The sequence below is a fragment of the Ceratotherium simum genome, chromosome 25 (assembly GCF_057802395.1).
Source record: "Ceratotherium simum simum isolate JZ-2026a chromosome 25, ASM5780239v1, whole genome shotgun sequence".
In the NCBI taxonomy this organism is placed as follows: Eukaryota; Metazoa; Chordata; class Mammalia; order Perissodactyla; family Rhinocerotidae; genus Ceratotherium; species Ceratotherium simum.
In genome coordinates, this window is record NC_141924.1 from 33,457,476 (window position 1) to 33,471,363 (window position 13,888).

At 38.8% G+C, this 13,888-nt stretch overlaps 1 long non-coding RNA gene across 3 annotated transcripts in view; it reads left to right on the forward strand.

Annotated features, from left to right (window-relative positions):
• Positions 1-2,450: 2,450 nt before the first annotated feature.
• The window catches only part of LOC147913771 (uncharacterized), a 173,937-nt gene continuing 162,499 nt past the window's right edge, over positions 2,451-13,888 (forward strand). For all 3 annotated transcript variants that reach the window (XR_015556305.1, XR_015556304.1, XR_015556306.1), the window contains exons 1-2: positions 2,451-2,529; positions 6,396-6,516. This is a non-coding gene — a long non-coding RNA (uncharacterized LOC147913771). The remainder of the gene's footprint in view (positions 2,530-6,395; positions 6,517-13,888) is intronic.

A 13,888-nucleotide genomic window follows, 5' to 3' on the forward strand; every position in this document is an offset into this window, starting at 1 on the left:
CGGCGTTTTTCCTCTCTAGAAGGGAGTCTCTGCCTCTTCTACCCCAGTTAGGATTGTCCGTTGTTGCAGGAGTTCCTCTTATCCAGTTTTCAGTTCTGTCTCAGGGGTAATTTTTCCACGAGTAGTTGTAAATTGGCTGTGTCCACGGGAGGAGGTGAGTTCAGAGTCTGCCTACGCCGCCATCTTGACTCCCGATCCTTGTGTTTAAAAATTCAGAAGTAGGGGCCAGCCTGGTGGTGTAGTGGTTATGTTTGTGTTCAGCTGCCCCGGGTTCACAGGTTCAGATCTCGGGTGCGGACTGACGCACCACTTGTTAAGCCATGCTGTGGTGACATCCCATATAAAGTGCAGGAGGATGGGCACGGATGTTAGCCCAGGGCCAGTGTTCCTCAGCAAAAAGAGGAGGATTGGCAATGAATGTTAGCTCAGGGCTGATCTTCCTCACCAAAAAAAATAAATAAATAAAAGAAATTCAGAAGTTACTTACTAAGAGCATATGTTTTGTTCTGTGGCTGATGAAATATTTGATTTAAAATAATCTGTTAAAAAATTAAAAGGTAGATTGGAGAAGTGTCTTACCAGAGATAGGGAGGCAGGTTAAGAGAGTGTCTAAGGGCAGGAAAGGTTCTCAGTAACAAGAGAGCCAGCCCACCTGGAGAACTTCAGTATTATTCATTGCTGCCCAGATTGCAACAGTACTTACTTCTTGCCGAGAGTAGGTCTGAAGACATAATAACAATTCTAATAGTCCACAGTGATCATGACCCAGCCCCTCCTGCCATCTCAAATTCAATCTGTGAGAAGATAATGGATTTGATTGGATTCGTTAGTCAATACTCAGTATAGGGTGCATAATTAGACAGAGCTCTTCCACCACTCAGCCTCTGTGATCCCTGCGCTGCCTCTGTGTGCTCTCTTTGGGATGGGATCCATCACTGATCCAATTAACCCTGTTCCTAGTGGTGGACCAAAGTAGCACACCATATGTGACTGCTGCATAATGAACCCCTCAAAGTCCATCTGGGAATATTGGAGGCATTTTAGTGATTTTTAGATATCGGCAGGGTAATGAAAAGGCTCAGTCGGTGGCCTTGCGTTAGAAGACACTAACGTGGGAGCCCAGATAATGGGGCCTTTTAGTAGATTGAGTTCTTGGCCCAATTTCTTGCCCCCTCCAATATCCATGTCTTCTGCCATTTTTTTTTTTAGGTTGAAGACACTGTTTTAATCGATAATATTAATATGTTAATCTTTATACTGATACATTTGTAAAATCTAATTTTTATATGCAGGACAGAGCCCACAAAGTGAAAAATGCCTAGGGCCCACAAAGGTCATCATGCAGCCCTACCAGAAGGCTGGCCTCTGGGCTTGGACAGTTGTGCCATGGTTGGGTGGGGCATGTGGGGCACAGGTCAGCGCTCAAACTTTCTTCTGCCCCTTCTACCTCCTGGACAGTCGTCAGGACCCATTTCAGCTGCCTCAGTGTGCCTGTTCTTACCACTGGTCTGTACAATCACTCAGAATTTGATGAAAAATGCTGTGTGCTTTTCGAGGATGCAAGCACGAAGCCTTTTATTGGATTCTCAGAGGATCCAGAAAGATATAGCACAGCTGTTGAGAGTTGAATGTTTAAGCCAGAGGGTTTAAGCAAGAGGCATCGTGATAATGTAAGGAGCGCATAAGATGGTATAAGATGACTCAGAGAGGCACAATGATGATGCTAGAGACACCATGTTGACACAGAGACGTGCCCTGATGCTGCAGAGAGGCACTGTGATGGCCTAGCAGTCTCAGAGTAGTGCAAAGAGGTGCTGTGATGATGTAAGAGGAATGTGATGACACAGAAGGTGCACGAGGACTTGGAAGACTTTGGAACACGTGGCTTGCTTTCCAGTTTCCCCGCTAGGTCCTCAAGGCAAGAGGATTTGGATCCAGCCCAGACCTCTCAGGACCTGGGCTCAAGGTTCTCCATGGTCTAGTCCACTCATCCTTCTCTTTTGTGCTTAGATGTGCCTTCTCCCAGGGGAGTTTTGAAAAATTGTGTACCTACTCACACACTGAAGTTGACCTCTAAGAAGTGTTTTGTCATAAGTTTAAATAGTTGCAAAGTAGGAAATTTCCTGCTGTTGTCAAAGTTGACTATATTTTTGTGTGCATAACATAAAGTTGAACATTTTGACCGTTTTGAGGTGTACAGTTCAATGGCATTAGGTATATTCACATCGTTGTGCAACCATCACCACCCTCCGTCTTCGGAACCGCCCCTTGCAATTTTGACCTTGCGTTTCCTTTCAGTGGAAGTGTACCTCACCTCTCGACTTTGGGCCTGGTCATGTGATTTTCATTGGCTAATGGAAAGTGGGCAGAAGTGATAATGTGCCAGTTTCAAGACTAGGACTTTAAGAGAAATCACATATTTATTTGTCCTCTTGCACCTCTGCTAGGAATGTGAGGAAGACCTTCTCGAGGAGGATGAGAGAGATGTGAAGCAGACTCAGACCTGACCCTCAGTTTACAGCTGCCCAGGTAAGCCAAGTCTAAGTTAGCTGAACCCCAACCAACTCACTTATGAATGCTATTGTTGTAGAACACAGAGGTTTTTTGTGGTGGTTTGTTACACAGCAATAGATGACTTATACAGGCCTAAACTTCATTTGTGGCAATGAGGAAGGAAAGAATAATAAAGGTCATGCTCTTTTTCTTCAAATACTTTCTGTCCTTGAGTTATATGACGTCATGCTCTCTTGTATATTGTTCTACTTCTTTGGCTGTTAATTCTTAGTCTTCTTTCTACTTCCTAGTGTTGAAATTCCATAGTGGTTAATTTTCCTTTTTCAGACTAACTTAGCATTCATGGAACAAACTACACTTGGTCATATTTTGTTATCTTTTGTTTCTTTTTTTTAAATTGGATTCTTTAAAAGAAATGTTTTGTTTAGGATTTTTTGCATCTGTGTTTCTGGGAGATATTGGTCTGTAATTTTCCTCTCTTATAATGTGCTAGTATGGTTTGGAATCAGTATTATGCTAATCTTATAAAACGATTTGGAAATTGTTATTTATTTTCCGAAGAAGTTTGTGTGAACAGTGCCTTATTTCTTCCTGAAAGTTTTGAAAGAATTCACCAGTGAAGCCCACTGGTCCTAGAGTTTCCTTTTTGGGAAAGGTTGTATTTATATATTCATTTCCTTTAACACACCTAGGACTATTCAGAACTTTTTTTTATTCTTGTGTCAGATATAACATTTTGCACTTCTCCTTTTCATCAAAAGTATCAAGTTTATTGCTGTAAGTTAGTTCAAAATATTTTATCTTTTTCATGATTAAAGATCTATAATGATGTTATATTTTCATCCCTGAAATTAGTAATTGTATTTTCTCTCTTTTTACTTTGATTAGTTTTGTTAAGAATCATCAATTTCCTTATTCATTTCAAAGAGCTTATTTTTGGATCTGTTGACTTTTTCTATTGTACATCTACACTGTATTTAATTGATTTCTGTTCTTATATGATTTTCTTTCTTGTAGTTTGTCTTTGCTATTCTTTCCTAACTTCTTGAAATGAAAGTTGAAGTAATTTATTTTCACATTTTCCTGTGATGTCTTGAAAAGGATGTTGTGTGTGTGTGTGTGTGTTTTTTGGTCATTGCAGAATGAGCCTTCCCTTGCCTTTATCTACTACCTTCTTTCCCAGAATGGGAAGCTCTTCTTCCTTTTAATACAGTGTTCCTATCTCAGTGAACAGCAACACTAGTCACGTAGTTGTAAAAATCCAGATACCTGTAAGCATCCTTGAAACATTCTCTTTTTTCTCTTCTGCCAGTTCCCACAACACATCAATTATCAAAGCTAGTAGCTTCTAACTCATAAATATATCGTTAATCCATTCACTTCTCTCTATTTTTCCTGCTAAGTGTGCCTCATATCCATTCATTTATCTTTACTTCTATTTTACCAAAACTATTGGAATAGATTTGAATCTCTTTTCTCCACTTCCATTTTTTCTTCCTTTTTTTCTCTTTTAGGTATAATCTGCCAGAATGATTATTTCTAATTTTAAAAAAATGATCCTTCAATAAATTCCAAATTATTTTTGTATATTAAAACAATAACAAAATCAAAATCCCTTTTATCTACTTTAAGGTTTCTGCATGACTGTTTTTTCCTGCCTTACCAATCTCCCCTTTTGCCATGCTTTCCTTTGTTGTATTTGCTTCAGAGATAATAACCTTCTCCCTCTTCCAACATACCACCATTCTCCTTCCCAAATCTACTCATTCACACGAGCTACTTCCTATATTGGTAGGTTCCTCTTCTTACTCTTGTGAAGCCCTCAACTGAAAATCACTTTTTGAAGAAAGCCTTCCTTAACTCTCCAGACCTAGAGCACGTATCCCAGAATATATTCTCAAAGAATTTTGTGTTTCTTCTGCATAATACGTTTCCAAATTATAAATAAGGACTTGATTTTGATTTTTTGTGCCACTTCTAGAATGTGCATTCCATGAAGAGCAGTCACATTTGAATTGTTACCCATTATGTTCCTGATTTTCAGGCAGAGCTCTGAACATAGTAGTATCCGGTAAACATCAAAACCTTGAGATAAATGGACCCATCAAAAGCTTGCCTGCTCTGACGGACAAAAGATTTTTGAAGGATGATAAATATGCAAGGGAGGTTATTCCAATTACGAGAGATTTAGGAGGGGACATTCTTTGTCTCTCAGTACATTATCATTGTATTATACTATAATTATATATAATAATTGAATAAACAATAATAATATATAATTATAAGGAAAATAATGCCCAGATACTGGCATTTATTGAGTACTCATGATATACCTGGCACTGTTTTAAGTACATTACATATATTATCTCATTTAATTCTTACAGTAACCCCATAAGATATTGCCTCTATTTTACAAATGAGAAATTGAGGCACAGACTAACTTTTCTAAGGCTACATTGCTAGTAATTGGTAGAGCTGACATTTGAATTCCAGATGTCTTGCTTCAGAGCCTCACTATAATCCCTATGCTGTATGCTCTTGAAGTATTTTCCCCCTTAGAATCACAAATAGGGGTTCAAAGGGAGGGCAATTAGTGGTATAACTGTGTATTTTCTTTTCGTTTTTTTGTGTTTGTTAATCCAGTAAATTGGCACCTTCCATGATTATATTTTAGTGCCTGATGTTTAAAAATACTTTATTCTGTTAAAAGTATCCAGTGGGCAAGGGAGAATTGAAATACATTTTGTTTTAACCCCAAAGATATTCTGAAAGTGCCAGCACACTTATTGCAAGTGTGTTAAACAACAAAGGAAAATTTTACACTCAAATCTAGAACGATATCTGGGTTTCAGACATGCCTGAATCCATGGACTCAGATGATGTCATTAGGACTCAATCCACTCTCTCTCTTCTGTGTTTTATGAAAGCTCTTCTAAACGGTGGCAAGATGGCTTCCAAAGGGATTGGGCTTCCAGCCAACTACCTTAACAATCAAAAAGAAAGAACAGCCAGCTCTTTTCCAATGATTCAAGTAAAAGTACTATCTAAGGTTCTCATTGCTCTTGCTTGGGTCACCTGTCCATCTACGAACCAATGACTGTGGTTAGGGTAATGAAGTAGTTAAAAAATAATGCATTTCACAAAAACCCATACCTCAAGAAATTTTCTAAAATGTAACCAAAATATAAAGAAATGCGTATAAGTAACACATTATCATATTAGAATGTAAGAAGCTTAAAATATGATGGTCTGACTACTAAACAACAGTTTATAATTAAAGGTACTTTGTACATGACATACGTGATGCTTACACCCTTCATTGGCATTTTTTCAAAACCTGTTTGCCTGATTCTGACAGTCTAATCCTCCTATTTGGAATGTCACTCATGATTTTCCCACATATTTTTTTATTGAAAATATTGTATTGAGATTTGGGGATGAAAATTAAAAAATTTTTCCCAATATAAACATTGGCTGAAAATGTTGTTTTCGGAGATATATGTCTTCTCTGAGATTTGGCTTATATTGTAAAATATATATATATATATCTGTGTTTTTTCTGTATATTGTAATGTTTTGAATTTTATAAAACATTTCTGGCTGGGGAGAGATTGCCTCTCCCGGGGCTAGCTAATTCCCATTGACAATAACAACTTACCCCTGAGCATGCTTTTCATATACCAATGAACCAATCCCGAGTTTGTATCCCCAAGTACCTCCTTATTTAGTTCTGACACACCAAGCCAATGTTTCCCCTGATCTAAATCATCCCAGGGCCAGTGACCAGGCAACTAGAGATCATTCGTATAACCCGAAGCCTGCCAGAATTATTCAAACTAGCCAGTCCTAAACTACTCTGCACTGTCTTGCCTTTCTCACAGAAATCTCAGTAAAGATCATGGCCTGCGCTCTCCTCCTTGCTGTTGTCTTCTGCCTCGTGACCACTCTAGTGATTTCCCCTGTGGCTCTGTGTGGCATGTGGTGACACCAGCTCTGGGACTTGTGAGTATAATTAACTTCTTCCTACCAAGCCTCCTCCTGGACTCCTGCTGTGGCCGCACCTACTTTATCGTACCGTATCCAATATGTACATTTTTAAAACATGGGTCTAGAAAAACCAAGAGACATTTTGCTAAGGAAATGTTAATTGGAGAGATTTCTGCAGGGTTCTTACAGTGTGCTTGTTTTGGAAACTTGAGAGGAGGTTTCCATCGTAGGAAGGAGATATGACAATGTAGAATAATGGCTAGATATTGGCTGTATGTTACTTGAGGCTTGGAATAATGCTTAGCAAACACAATAACAAAATATGTATACTCAAATTTCAAAGTAAATAGAAATGAGAGATGAATTCTATTTTTCCACGTTTCTCCTAAATAATGTGTGATACTTTAACAATGAGCAGCCCTTGCCTGAGCCAAAATGTTAGAGTAAGCAATTTAGGTAAGCAGGGAAAGCAATTTTATGATATCTAAAAGCGCGTCATATTAAGATAAGGTAAAAGTTAGCAAGAAAGCGTTAGCAAAACTGCTGAAAAAATCTTTCTGAATTTATGAGCAATTGCAGTTCTGCAATCCTTAGGTGAGGAAAAGTGTTCATAGCCTGGCGAACCTGTCAGAAGGTAGCTGTGAAAACAATAGTGAAATGTTCAAAATTAGAGCTACTAGCTGAGTAAAGAAAGCAAAAACAACACTTTAAACCACTTTTGACAATAAAATAAACAATTTTTTAATGATATGTCTTTTCTCACTTCAAGTGTCTCTCACTAAGGAAGGAGAAACACTTCTAAGGTCTAACAGAAAGCATGAGAGAATAATTACTTTATTAGTATGCTGTGGAGGAAAGTGGATGAGATTTATTGTCACACAAACTTGCATTCTCTCAATTTCCAGGGACCCAGGGAGAAAATTTTTAGGGAGATAATGGGAATGTCATAAGTTCTATAAGACTTGGTCTCTTCACTAGTAAAATTACATAATGTCTCAGACATCATAGATAGCTGCTGAGAATTTTTAATTCGATTAAAATTGGAGAACCTATCACTTTTATTTATTATCATCAGCTCTACCATATCTTACTTACATTAAAAATTAACTGTGGAATAGACTTCAAATAGTAGTCCAATAAGATAAGGAGTTAAATTATAATTGTAGGTGAGGAAGACATATCCTCTACCCTCTCTGGGTCCTTTCTGGCTGGGCTACGAATTAAATGGACATGAGACAGATTAACAGGAGAAAATCAAACAAAGCTTTATAACATGTATACATGGGAGAGACCCACGAAAAACTGGGTAACTCACCAAAATGACAGAGCTGCCAGGTTAAATACCATCTTCAGCTAAAGACAAAGGAGGATGTTGGGGGTGGGGGGAGTCAGTTATGGGAGATTACCAGAAAAGCACAGTAAACAAGAGTAAGGTTACTATGCAAATCTAGAGATAAGGTCATCCCCCCTTCTTCCTGGTACAGAGAGGGAGATATCTTTACAAATGGAGATTTTCCTTACAAATGTAAATGTCTCTTAGATAGCTTCTACTTTTCAGAGCTTCTCCCCTGTCTGCAGTTTTTAAAAGTAACCAGCCCAAAATATTCCTCATGCCAAAAAGACATATTTTGGGGTGGCCAATTCTGAACCCCCACACAATCCACACCCATATTTTGAAGATTCTTCTCTTGCCATTATAGATTTGCTGTGTTTGCTTTTTCTATAGCCATAGAAGATAGAGAAAAAAATTATAAACCTTTTTTCAGACTTTGTTGAGAACTGAGTCTATGCTTAAAGCCTGTGTCACGGTTCCCCCAGAGATCCTTCAAAGTTGTTCTGGCATGGTGAGCCCTTTCTTGACTCACAAGCCAATAAATTCAGCTTTGATATGGACTATTTTGGTGATCTTAATTCATTCTTCAACCGTAGCATCTGGCTATATATTTAGGACACCTCCTCAGCTGGTAGTCACATTGGCATCTGAATATTCCTCAGTGTTGGGCTCTCCGAATGTATAATTCTTTGAGGTGATCTTTAGGGGTCCAACAAGTGAATTTATTGTATTCCACCCACCCTCCAAATTTAGTGAAAATTCCTTTATTCTTTACTGTGTGATGTCAGGACAGATAGACAAGAGTATTTTACTTATTTTATGTGTTTGACTTCATTTGGCATTAGTTTTAACTCTAAGTTTTCACTTTACTTGGTCATCCATAACAAAATTGCTTTTTCTATGGTTTCTTTCCTTAATAAATAATTTAACTAGAAACTCTGGAACTTTTGAAATTCTGACGTTGCTTGTACCAACTGAGACTTCTTAGAATATAGCTGCTTTCTATTTACCCAGTACATCTGTGATATTGTGATTTGTAAGAAATATATGTTTGGTCATTCAGATGACCAAAATGTATTTCTCATATATATTTGGTCTTTATCCCTGGTTCTTGAATCAGAACTCCTAAAACTCTTGGAATTTCCTGTGATAAGAGCCATAAGGTTGTCTTTTGTTATGTTAATGAGGTGACTTTTGGAAAGCCCTTAGATAACCTAAGGATGGGAGGCTGGTTGCCAGGAGAACCAACCCTGTATGTAGAGGGTTGGAACGGAGGAGAGAGGGGCTGGAGATTGAGTTCAATTGCCAATGGCCATTGATTTAATCTGTCATACCCATGTAATGAAGCCTCCATCAAAACCCAAAAGAACTGGGTTCTGAGAGATTACAAGTTGGTGAATACATGGAAATTTCGGGAAAGTGTCGGTTCTGAGAGAGCATGGAAGCTCTGCGCACTTTCCCCATACCATCCCTATGCACCTCTTCTGTCTGGCTGTTCCTGAGTTATTTCCTTTATATAATAAACTGATAATCTAGTGAGTAAATGAGTTTCCTGAGTTCTGTGAGCTGCTCTAGAAAATTAATCAAACCCAAGGAAAGGGTCTTGGGAACCTCTGGTTTATAGCCAGTTGGTCAAAAGTACAGGTAAAACCTGGACTTGTGGCTGGAGTCTGGAGTGAGGTTGAGGGGAGCTGCAGTCTTGTAGGATTGAACCCCCAACCTGTGGAATGTGAGGCTATCTCCAGGTAGATAGTGTCAGAATTGAATTGAATTCTCAGACACCCTGATGGTGTTTGAGAATTGTTTGTTGGTGTAATGAGAACCCTCCAACGCTCACACTGGAATTGGGACCAGGAACTCAGAAGAACCTCCTTGCTCTTTGGTTCCGTTTTGTATCTTCTGAACTACTAGGATTCCCTATGGTGAAGCTGAAATTTCTGAAATGGAGACCCATAATCTTAATTTCTTACTTCTTTGTGGAAAACACACTGTAGTGATCAAAATGAAGTACTTCAAAGGAAGCATGCAATAGTGTGGGGGATCAGAATTGGCTACCCAAAAATGTATCTTTTTGACTTGCTTATTTTTAAGAACAAAAGACTCTGAAAGAAACTTTGACCTTCCCTCAAATTGCCTAAAAGAATTTAAGATAGAAGGGCCTGTCCCAGGAAGGAGCTATCACCGTAAATAATTCTAGATGTGGTAGACAGGAAGGTATCTAGCAAGGGCCATTTTGTCAAAAGATCTCTTTTGGATCTCATTGTCTATAGATGGCCCAGCAAACACTTGTTGATCAAACATTTGCTTTTCCAGCTCCAGGTAAGTTGCCTTCTTCCCCTTTAAAGTCCCAAACCACTACCCCCAGCATCCTCCTTTATCTTTAGCCGAAGATGGTATTTAAGGCGGTGGCTTTGACCATTTTGATGAGTTACTCAGTTTTCCTGGGTTTCTGTCATGTATAAATGTTATTAAACTTTGTTTGATTTTCTCCTGTTATTCTGTCTCATGTCAATTTAATTCTTAAACCAGCCAGAAGCACCTAGAGGGGAGAGGAATAGTTCTTCCTCCTCTAGAATAGTTATAGAAAAACTGATAGTGAAGTAGCATGTTGATATCTTAATAGCAGCCTTCTAGAGACTGGTTCCATGAACAAACTACTAAGAGTGGGATTTTATTTTTATTTATTTATTTTTATTGTTATTATTTTTTTCAGTGAGGAAGATTGGCCCTGAGCTAACATCTGTTGCCAATCCTCCTCTTTTTGCTGAGGAAGATTGGCCCTGAACTAACATCTGCCCATCTTTCTCTATTTTATATGTGGGACACCACCACAGCATAGCTTGATAAGCGGTGCATAGGTCTGTGCCCAGGATCTGAACCCACGAACCCCAGGGCCGCTGAAGCAGTGAGTGAACTTAACCACTACACCACCAGGCTGGCCCCAACAGTGGGGATTTTAGACTGTGAAAGAAAACTCTAGGCTAGTGGCCCTCAGATCATCTGCCATTGCCTTATTCTGTCAATAATTTGTGATCTAACCCAATAGAGCTTTCTTCCTCAAATAAAATTAAATAAATTGTCATAAAATTTCTTTACAAGCAGGCCATATCATCAAGAATATAACAGCAGGTTCCCAACAAATATGAGGTTTGGAAAGGGAAGTGAAACAATGGTAAAAAGGGAGAAAGGGGAGAAAGAAAACAGAAATTGAACAGCTTCCCTCACTAAGCAACATTTTCTTTTGGAAATAACTCATAGTGATGCTCAGAAAATGGGTATAGAGGAAGTTTAGTTTTCTTTAAAATAAATACAAAATCACATCACACATATTTTCAGTAATATTATTTTTACTTGTGGCCTTCAGATAAAATAACACATTGTAGTTGTATATAGTCTTCATTTGAAGAAGATGAACGAGGCTCTTTACTTAGAAGTCTTTTCAGTAATCCATAATGAAAGTGTTCAGTTTCCTAAGGTTGTTTTCATTCCTTCATCTCACCAAAAGACAAAATCCTTATTTAGGCTTTTCAGACTTCTTGGTAGGAGATTTAAAGCTTTATGTGTGCAAGTCAATACTTTCTTTTGAACATCTTGCTGATAAGTCTTCCTTTATGAGACACATGATTAGGCCTGCATTTGAACAAAAAGATTCATCAAACCCATCTCTGGGTTTCTTTCATTTGAAACTCTGAAATTTTATGTGACATTGGTGTACCAAAGCTTTTTCCTCTTCTTCATAAAAGTCACTTGGATTTAATGTAACTTCTCTGGATTCTTTCAGTTTACTCTTAACAAAAAAAGTAGTTGTCTAACGGAAAAAAAAAAAGCCCCGAATTTTATTCTAATGATTTGACTTGTATCAACTCATTTATGGGCCTTTCGCAAACACTCTAGGAGAAATTAATTGATTAGCCATTAATATCAAAATGCCTAAGAGGATTTTCAGAAGGCTAAATGAATTTTTGAACCTAAATTAAAAAAAAATTTTTAATATATAAAATCTCCTATCTTGGCTAATTAGTTTTAATTCAATGTAATTCTTAATTGTTAGTGGTAAGATATGGATAATATTAGTTTGGTAGAATGTGGTTAGATTGGTTTCAAAGTATTTCTCTTCAGGATATGGCATAGGGTAATTTTTTCCTGCACAAAAATTATGTACTATGTATACACTGCACATATATTACATAACTCCCTCCTTGCCCCCTCTGCTATCTTATTCTCACAGTGTGCTTCGAAGAAATGCTTAGAACTGCGCGCAGGCAAGCTAATCAGTGGCCAGTCAGTAACCAGTAGAGATAATGACTTGTTAGTAGAAGATTTACGTCTTCTGCCCAAGCTGTTCCTTCTCTCCCTGATAAGAAAATAGCTAATGTTTTCTGAGATTCCTCAGGAATGTCTCATTCAGCAGATCTGAAACGTTTTTGTCTATGAAGAGGTGCCCAGTGGTCTGCAGTCATCTAACACCTGGCACTCCTGAGCCCCCTCCCCAACCCCGTTTGCCTTATATGAGTCATTTTCAAATCAGTTCGCCCTGAAGATGGTTTTTGATACTGGCCCTGATATCAGTTCCCCTATATTAAACCTAGCATATATGGGCTTAAAACCAAAAGCACCCATCCCCTTTCCCTGCTTCTTTAGTTACATTCATGTATAAATATCGGTTTCTTTAGCCTTTGTATTTCTGAGCTTCGCATATGCAGGAAACTGGGATTGAGATTAGAGCGCTGACCTCCCCCTGGCACAGCACACACAGAAGTTACAAACTGTTAAACCCCACGTGGCCTCACGCTGAAGTCTTGGCTCATTGTTGGTCCTTGAAGATTATCGCAGGAAAACTGATGTCCAGAGAATATCAAGAAACTAAAATTTCCCAGACCCCAACTCCTTGGCTTCCTGGCATCAGAACCCATCACAGAAGCAGACAACCAATGACACTCATCTGCAGGTTCCCTTATCTCACCACCCCTCTCCCTGCATGTAGTCATATTCCTCACAACCTTTAAAACCCCTTGCCTCCCATCTTTTGGGGAGACAAATTTGAGTGCTTCCTCTCATCTCCTGGCTGACATAACCTGAAATAAAACCCCTTTCCTTGCCACAAGCCTGGCATTCCATATCTTTTCCTCCTGTTGTGTGGCGAGTAAACGGACCCGTGTTGTGTTTGGCAACCTCATCGTATCCCTTTTTTTTTCCTTCTGAGGAAGATTCACCCTGAGCTAACATTTATGCCAATCTTCCTCTATTTTGTATGTAGGTCACCGCCACAGCACGGCTGATGACAAGTGGTGTAGGTCTGTGCCCGGGAACCAAACCTGGGCTGCTGTAGCAGAGTGCACCGAACTTAACCACTATGCCAGGGGGCCCCATCATATCCCTTTTTTTTGGCTGCCACTGTTTCGGCAAATTTTAGTGAACCGTGTGGCCAGTGTGCTGCTTGGTTACATTTCTCTGTACAGTAGGACCACGAGCTTCTCTTCATATGTTCCTCTGTAAATTTGTTTGTTTGGATATGCTATTGTGACAGTGTTTGTTGGAGGAGGTCATAGAGAGGATGTGACCACTGGCTGACTTGCACGCTGGACCCACACAAATACAGTAAACTGACTTTTGAAAAAGATAGACTTATTTAGAATCTGTGTATCTTTGGTGATTTTTCTTTTCAGATATTTTGCCTACTTTAAAATTGGATTGTTTGTATTCTTATTGTTGAGTTTTAAAGGTTCTTGTATATTTTGGAGATAAGTACTTTATCAGATATGTATTTTTCAAATATTTTCTCCCAATCCGTGGCTTGTCTTTTCATTCTCTTAAGAATATCTTTCACAGAACAGAAGTTCTTTTTTATTGTGAGGAATATTAGCCCTGAGCTAATGCCCGATACCAATTCTCTTCTTTTTTCCTGAGGAAGATTAGCCCTGGGCTAACATCCCACCTATCTTCCTCTACTTTATATGGGATGCTGCCACAGCATGGCTTGGCAAGCAGTGTGTCAGTGTGTGCCTGGGATTCGAACCTTCAAACCCTGGGCTGTAGCAGCGGAGTGCGTGCACT